At 69.7% G+C, this 7500-nt stretch overlaps 1 non-coding gene across 1 annotated transcript; it reads right to left on the bottom strand.

The window, feature by feature from the left end:
* Positions 1 to 3313: 3313 nt before the first annotated feature.
* On the bottom strand, positions 3314 to 3432 carry LOC135978448 (5S ribosomal RNA). The gene has a single exon (XR_010595867.1). It is a non-coding gene; the product is annotated as a 5S ribosomal RNA (ribosomal RNA).
* Positions 3433 to 7500: the final 4068 nt, after the last annotated feature.

Here is a 7500-nt window from a genome sequence, read left to right as displayed (position 1 = left end):
TTTCCGGCCACCAGGTCAACCCATTGGATTCGACGGGTTGACCTGGTGGCCGGTTTGCTTTCCGGCCCGGGTGTCACCCCACTCCCAGGGCAGCACGGCAGTGGTCTTGAGGACCACAGAGGGGGGCTTAATAGTCGAGAGGGAGCAGGTCCGGGGGAGGCTTAATAGTCGTCCCCCGGCCAGTCCGGGGGAGGCTTAATAGTCGTCCCCCGGGTACTCCGGGGGCCAGGCTTAATCGTCGTCCCCCCGGGCGCTCCAGGGGGAAAAGCTTAATAGTCCTCCCCCGAGGATAGGCTTAATAGGCGTCCCCCGGCCAGTCCGGGGGAGGCTTAATAGTCCTTCCAGGGGAGGCTTAATAGTCATCCCCCGGGCAGTCCGCGGGAGGCTTAATAGTCGTCCCCCGAGTGCTCCGGGGGGGGCAGGCTTAATAGTCGTTCCCCAGGCAGTCCGGGAGAGGCTTAAGAGTCATCCCCCGACAGTGTGGGTGTGGGTGTGGGCGGGGGGGAGGCTTAGCAGTCGTCCCCAGGGCGGTCCGGGGGTGGGGGGAGGCCTCAGAGTCGTCCCTCCGAGAGCCGTGTCGGCGGCGGTGGCGGGTGTCAGGCTTTACATCCAGCCTCCGGAGGGTGAGCGTCCTCGGACGCGATGCAGCCGCCGCAGAGAGGCAGCCTCCGAGGCAGGGAGCGGAGCACCGAGGCTGGGGAGTGGGGAGCAGGAGCCGGGGGGGGGGAGGTGGGGGGCGTTCAGGACAACAGGTCAACCCCCGGGAAGCGGCTGTCAAATGTTCAAAGTCCCCACTCGGCCACCAGGTCAAGCCCCGGGAAGCGGCTGTAAAATGTTCAAAGTCCCCCCCGGGACAACAGGTCAAGCCCTGGGAGGCGGCTGTCAAATGTTCAAAGTCCCCACCGGGACAACAGGTCAAGCCCTGGGAGGCGGCTGTCAAATGTTCAAAGTCCCCACCGGGACAACAGGTCAACCCCCGGGAAGCGGCTGTCAAATTTTCAAAGTCCCCGTTCGGCCACCAGGTCAACCCGCTGAATCTACTGGGTTGACCTGGCGGCCGGTTTGCTTTCCGGCCACCAGGTCAACCCATTGGATTCGACGGGTTGACCTGGCGACCGGTTTGCTTTCCGGCCACCAGGTCAACCCATTGGATTCGACGGGTTGACCTGGTGGCCGGTTTGCTTTCCGGACCGGATGTCACCCCACTCCCAGGGCAGCGCGGCAGTGGTGCTGAGGACCGCAGAGGGGGGGCTTAATAGTCGAGAGGGAGCAGGTCCGGGGGAGGCTTAATAGTCGTCCCCCGAGGACTCCGGGGGCCAGGCTTAATAGTCGTCCCCCCCCCCCCCCCCCCCGGGCGCTCCAGGGGGGAAAGCTTAATAGTCCTCCCCCGAGGACTCCGGGGGCAGGCTTAACAGTCGTCCGCCCCGGGCGCTCCAGCGGGAAAGCTTAATAGTCCTCCCCTGACAGTGTGTGTGTGTGTGGGAGGGAGGCTTAGCAGTCTTGCCCCGGGTGGTCCGGTGGGGGAGGCTTAGCAGTCATCCCCCGAGGACTCCGGGGGCAGGCTTAATAGTGGTTCCAGGGGAGGCTTAATAGTCTTCCCCCGGGCAGTCCGGGAGAGGCTTAATCGTCATCCCCCGACAGTGTGTGTGTGTGTGTGTGGGGGGGAGGCTTAGCAGTCTTCCCCCAGGCTGGGTGGGGGCCTGGCGGGAGGCGTCGCAGTCTTCCCCCGGGCGGTCCGGTGGGGGAGGCTTAGCAGTCGTCCCCAGGGCGGTCCGGGGGTGGGGTGGGGTGGGGGGCCTCACAGTCGTCCCTCGGAGAGCCGGGTCGGCGGCAGTGGTGGGTTTACGTCCAGCCTCCGGAGGGTGCGCGTCCTCGGAGGCGATGCAGGCGCCGCAGAGAGGCAGCCTCCGAGGCAGGGAGCGGAGCACCGAGGCTGGGGAGAGGGGAGCAGGAGCCGGGGGCTGGGGGTGGGGGTGGGGGGCGTTCAGGACAACCGGTCAAGCCCCGGGAAGCAGCTGTCAAATGTTCCAAGTCCCCACTCGGCCACCAGGTCCACCCCAGTCTAGCAATGGGGTTGACCTGGCTGACGGCCGGTTAGTATCAAGGTAAACTCACCGTCGTCCACAGGAGGGCAGCTCTCAGGCCGGCCGGCTGCGGCTGACTCTGGGGCGGCGCCCGGTCCCGGCAGCGAGGGGCGGGGGGCGCGGAGCGAGACGGGGCTAACCGGGGGGGGGGGGGCGCCTCCTGCGACTTTGGGGGCCGCGGGTCGTCAGTGGCGTGCAGGCCGGGCCTCTCCCGGGGGATTCGGGGGGGCGGTCCTGCGGGCCGGGCGCAGGGGGCTCGGGCGAGCCCGGGCCGGTCCGCCCCGGGGCCGGGGTCTCCGCCTGCGGCTCAGGGGGGCGCGGGTCGTCGGGGGAGGAAGCCCGGGGGAGCTGCACACCGGCCCGCCAGGCCAGGCCTGGCCTGGATGGCCGCGGGGGGATTCGGGGCGGTCCCGCGGGCCGGGGGCCGGGCGCAGGGGAGGCGGGGGGTCCGAGCGAGTCCGTCCCGGGCCCGGGGCCTCCCCCTGCGGCTTTGGGGTCCGTGGGTCCCCGCTGGCGGAAGCCACTGGGAGCTGGACACCCGCCGTCCGTCCCGCCTGGCCAGGCCTGGCCTGGGTGGCCGCGGGGGGATTCGGGGCGGTCCCGCGGGCCGGCGGCCGGGCGCAGGGGAGGCGGGGGGTCCGAGCGAGTCGGTCCCGGGCCTGGGGTCTCCCCCTGCGGCTTTGGGGTCCGTGGGTCCCCGCTGGAGGAAGCCGCTGGGCGCTGGACACCCGCCGTCCGTCCCGCCTGGCCAGGCCTGGCCTGGGTGGCCGCGGGGGGATTCGGGGCGGTCCCGCGGGCCGGCGGCCGGGCGCAGGGGGTCCGAGCGAGTCCGTCCCAGGCCCGGGGCCTCCCCCTGCGGCTTTGGGGTCCGTGGGTCCCCGCTGGAGGAAGCCGCTGGGCGCTGGACACCCGCCGTCCGTCCCGCCTGGCCAGGCCTGGCCTGGGTGGCCGCGGGGGGGGATTCGGGGCGGACCTGCGGGCCGGCGGCCGGGAGGGTCCGGGCCAGTCCGCCCCATGCCCGGCGTCTCCCCCAGCGGCTTCGGTGGCCCCGGGGGGGGTCCTCCGCGGAGGAAGCCGGGTGGGTGGGGAGCCGGACCCCAGGCGCCCAGACCCGTGACCTGCGGCCGCGACCTCCGACTCGGCAGGAGCGACGAGGGGCTTTCCGGCCCGTCCCCCCCTCTCCTTCCCCCCCAGAAAAGGAGAGAGAGCTGACTCGGACCGGGAAAAGCTGCCTACGGCACCTGGGATTCCCAGGCGGTCACCCATCCAAGTACTAGCCAGGCCCGGGACGGTTTACCTTCCGAGATCGGACGGGATCGGGGGCGTTCGGTCCGGTATGGCCGTAGGCACCCGGCCCCGCGCCTCCTCGCCCGCTTTCCCCTGCCGACGCCCGGGCCTGCCGCACGGTGAGCCCCGGTCGGACTGCCCCCCCCCCTGCGGCAGGGCCCCCGTCTCTCGCGGGCCCGGTCCTTTTTTCCTTTTCGAGCTCCGGGGCCCGGGCTGGCCGCCAGAGCCCCTCCGCCCGCCCTCCCCGGCGTCGGGGAAAATACTGTCCCGGACTTCCAGTGCGCCCGATCCTGTCAGCCGGGGGGTGGGGAGGGGCAGTCCCTCGCTGCGGCCGGGGAGGGTGAGCCCAGGGCGGCTTGCCTGCCGTGCGAGGCCCCTCTCGGCCACCAGGTCAACCCCGAGTCGAAAGGGCTGAAAAATTTTCAGAGTCCCCTCCCGGGCACCAGGTCAACCCGTGGAATCGGACGGGTTCACCTGCTGGCCGGTTCGCTTCCCGGCCACCAGGTCAACCCCTAGGTTGCCGACCGGCCTACCCAGTGGCCGGTTTGCTTTCCGGCCACCAGGTCAACCCCTAGGGGTTTTAACGGGGGCACGCCCGGTGGCCTCTTTCCCGTCCGGTCACCAGGTCAACCCGGATCTCCCTCCTTCCCTGGGCGTCCCCTCCTCGGAGGCGTCAGGTTCCATTTCCCCCCCCCCCCCCCAGACTTCCAGGGGCCCGATCCAGTCGGCCGGGAGGCAGTCCCTCGCTGCGGCCGGGGAGGGTGAGCCCAGGGCGGCCTGGTCCATGTCTCTAGTGGGCCCGATCCTTTTTTTTTTTTTCGAGCTCCGGGGCCAGGCCCGCCCGGGCAGCCCTCCTCGGAGGCGTGGGGCGATTCCCCCCCCCCCCCAGACTTCCAGGGGCCCGATCCTGTCGGCCGGGAGGCAGTCCCTCGCTGCGGCCGGGGAGGGTCAGCCCAGGGCGGCTTGCCTGCCGTGCGAGTCCCCTCTCGGCCACCAGGTCAACCGCGAGTCGAAAGGGCTGAAAAATTTTCAGAGTCCCCTCCCGGGCACCAGGTCAACCCGTGGAATCGAACGGGTTCACCTGCTGGCCGGTTCGCTTCCCGGCCACCAGGTCAACCCGTGGAATCGGACGGGTTCACCGGCTGGCCGGTTCGCTTTCCGGCCACCAGGTCAACCCGTGGAATCGAACGGGTTCACCTGCTGGCCGGTTCGCTTTCCGGCCACCAGGTCAACCCCTAGGTTTTAAGGGGGGGGGGACGCCCGGTGGCCTCTTTCCCGTCCGGTCAGCAGGTCAACCCGGATCTCCCTCCTTCCCTGGGCGCCCCCTCCTCGGAGGCGTCAGGTTCCATTCTTTTTTCCAGACTTCCAGGGGCCCGATCCAGTCGACCGGGAGGCAGTCCCTCGCTGCGGCCGGGGAGGGTGAGCCCAGGGCGGCTTGCCTGCCGTGCGAGTCCCCTCTCGGCCACCAGGTCAACCCCGAGTCGAAAGGGCTGAAAAATTTTCAGAGTCCCCTCCCGGGCACCAGGTCAACCCGTGGAATCGAACGGGTTCACCTGCTGGCCGGTTCGCTTCCCGGGCACCAGGTCAACCCGTGGAATCGAACGGGTTCACCTGCTGGCCGGTTCGCTTCCCGGGCACCAGGTCAACCCGTGGAATCGAACGGGTTCACCTGCTGGCCGGTTCGCTTTCCGGCCACCAGGTCAACCCCTAGGTTTTAAGGGGGGGGACGCCCGGTGGCCTCTTTCCCGTCCGGTCAGCAGGTCAACCCGGATCTCCCTCCTTCCCTGGGCGCCCCCTCCTCGGAGGCGTCAGGTTCCATTCTTTTTTCCAGACTTCCAGGGGCCCGATCCAGTCGGCCGGGTGGCAGTCCCTCGCTGCGGCCGGGGAGGGTGAGCCCAGGGCGGCTTGCCTGCCGTGCGAGTCCCCTCTCGGCCACCAGGTCAACCCCGAGTCGAAAGGGCTGAAAAATTTTCAGAGTCCCCTCCCGGGCACCAGGTCAACCCGTGGAATCGAACGGGTTCACCTGCTGGCCGGTTCGCTTCCCGGGCACCAGGTCAACCCGTGGAATCGAACGGGTTCACCTGCTGGCCGGTTCGCTTCCCGGGCACCAGGTCAACCCGTGGAATCGAACGGGTTCACCTGCTGGCCGGTTCGCTTCCCGGGCACCAGGTCAACCCGTGGAATCGAAAGGGTTCACCTGCTGGCCGGTTCGCTTTCCGGCCACCAGGTCAACCCCTAGGTTTTAAGGGGGGGGACGCCCGGTGGCCTCTTTCCCGTCCGGTCAGCAGGTCAACCCGGATCTCCCTCCTTCCCTGGGCGCCCCCTCCTCGGAGGCGTCAGGTTCCATTCTTCTTTTTCCAGACTTCCAGGGGCCCGATCCAGTCGACCGGGAGGCAGTCCCTCGCTGCGGCCGGGGAAGGTGAGCCCAGGGCGGCCTGGTCCATGTCTCTAGTGGGCCCGATCCTTTTTTTTTTTCCGAGCTCCGGGGCCAGGCCCGCCCGGGCAGCCCTCCTCGGGGGCGTGGGGCGATTTCCCCCCCCCCCACCCCCAGACTTCCAGGGGCCCGATCCTGTCGGCCGGGAGGCAGTCCCTCGCTGCGGCCGGGGAGGGTCAGCCCAGGGCGGCCTGCTTGGCGGCCGGGTCCATGTCTCTAGTGGGCCCGATCCTTTTTTTCCCTTTTCCGGCTCCGGGGCCCGGGGTGCCCGGGTAGCCCTCCGCGGTGGCGTCGGCCAATTTTTTTTAAAATCAGACTTCCGTGGGCCCGATCCTGACGGCCGGGAGGCAGTCCCTCGCCGCGTCCGGGGACGGCGAGACGCTCGGCCACCGGGTCAACCCGGAGGAAGCGGGCTGGGGGAAGAAAAAAAAAAAAAAAGTTTTCCAAGTCCGAAAAATTTTCAAAGTCCCCTCTCGGCCACCAGGTCAACCCCTTTGGAGCGAATGGGTTGACCTGACGGCCGGTCGTCTCGCGGATGTCCGGAAGGGGTCGCCCCACGCCGTCTCGGCCGACCGAGGGAACCACGAGGTGGCGCCCAGTTCCAGTTTCGTACCTGCCTTTCGAGGATTGTGTGAGGAGATTTCTGAGGACAGGTTTTTCAGAGCCTGTGAGAACCGGAGCTCAGCCTAGGGGATCAATCCGAGTATTGTACCCGACCCTGCCCGGCGTGGGAGGGGGGGAGCGGGCCCGTTTGAGGGCGGAGGCCAGCACCCGGCCCTCCGCCGAGACGGCCCGCTTTGCCCGGCTCTTAGCTCACGGGCCCCGCAGCGGCCGGGAGCCGAGCTCCGAGTGTCGGCGCCCCCCGGAGGGAGGGGGGGCCCGCTCCTCTCGCGCCCGCCGATCGATGTGGCGCTGACGTTCGCGACGGGAAGGGCCCTTCGCGGGCCGGCACCCCAACCGCGGGGCCGTCCGGTGTTCAGGCGGATGGGGACCCTCTTCCTTTTCGCGTGCACGGATCCAGGGACCGATGGGGACTTCCCTCCTCGGGGCGGCCCGGGCACCTGCCCGGCCCTCCGTGCGTGGGGCCGTCTGGCCGAGATCTCCGCCGTGCGAGGTCGAGCGGTTCCGGCAGACCACCCAGGGGTCCGAAAAACCCAGGGAGCCGCGAGGCTCAGCAGGGCCAAACACGGTCGCGAGAGCGAGCAGGGGCGCGCTGCGGTCCCCCCCCGACAGGACCACACCACGCGGCGCGGGCCGCGGGAGGTGGGCTGGCCCTCGGCGTCGGTGGGACCCCCGTACCGCCCTCTCGCTGGAGCACCAGTAACCCCTGCTGCCCTCCCTGTCTGGGTCGCTGACTTCTTCTCTAGCGGGTTGCCTGGAAGGCGGTGGCGGCCTCTGCGCCGCGTCGCCACGTACAAAGAAAGGGACACCGGGAAAAGCGGGGCGAAGGGGGGGGGCTCGAGGGGGCCCGGCTCCGTCTGACTCCCGACATCCTTCTTCGATGCCACCCGGGGCACCACGGGGGGGGAAAGAAAAGCAGCGCGAGGGCCCCGCGCCCTCTCCGCTGCCGGACTCTCCCCTGGTGTCACCCGGAACACCGGGGAATGCGGGGAGAGAGGTTCGAGGGTAGGTGCCGGGAGGGGGGGGTCTTAACGGCCCGCCCCCCCGCCCTGTCTCGCTCTCTCTTCCGCCGGC

This window comes from Chrysemys picta, unplaced genomic scaffold (genome assembly GCF_011386835.1).
Source record: "Chrysemys picta bellii isolate R12L10 unplaced genomic scaffold, ASM1138683v2 scaf268, whole genome shotgun sequence".
Taxonomy (NCBI): domain Eukaryota; kingdom Metazoa; phylum Chordata; order Testudines; family Emydidae; genus Chrysemys; species Chrysemys picta.
This window is presented reverse-complemented; position numbering and strand designations above follow the sequence as displayed.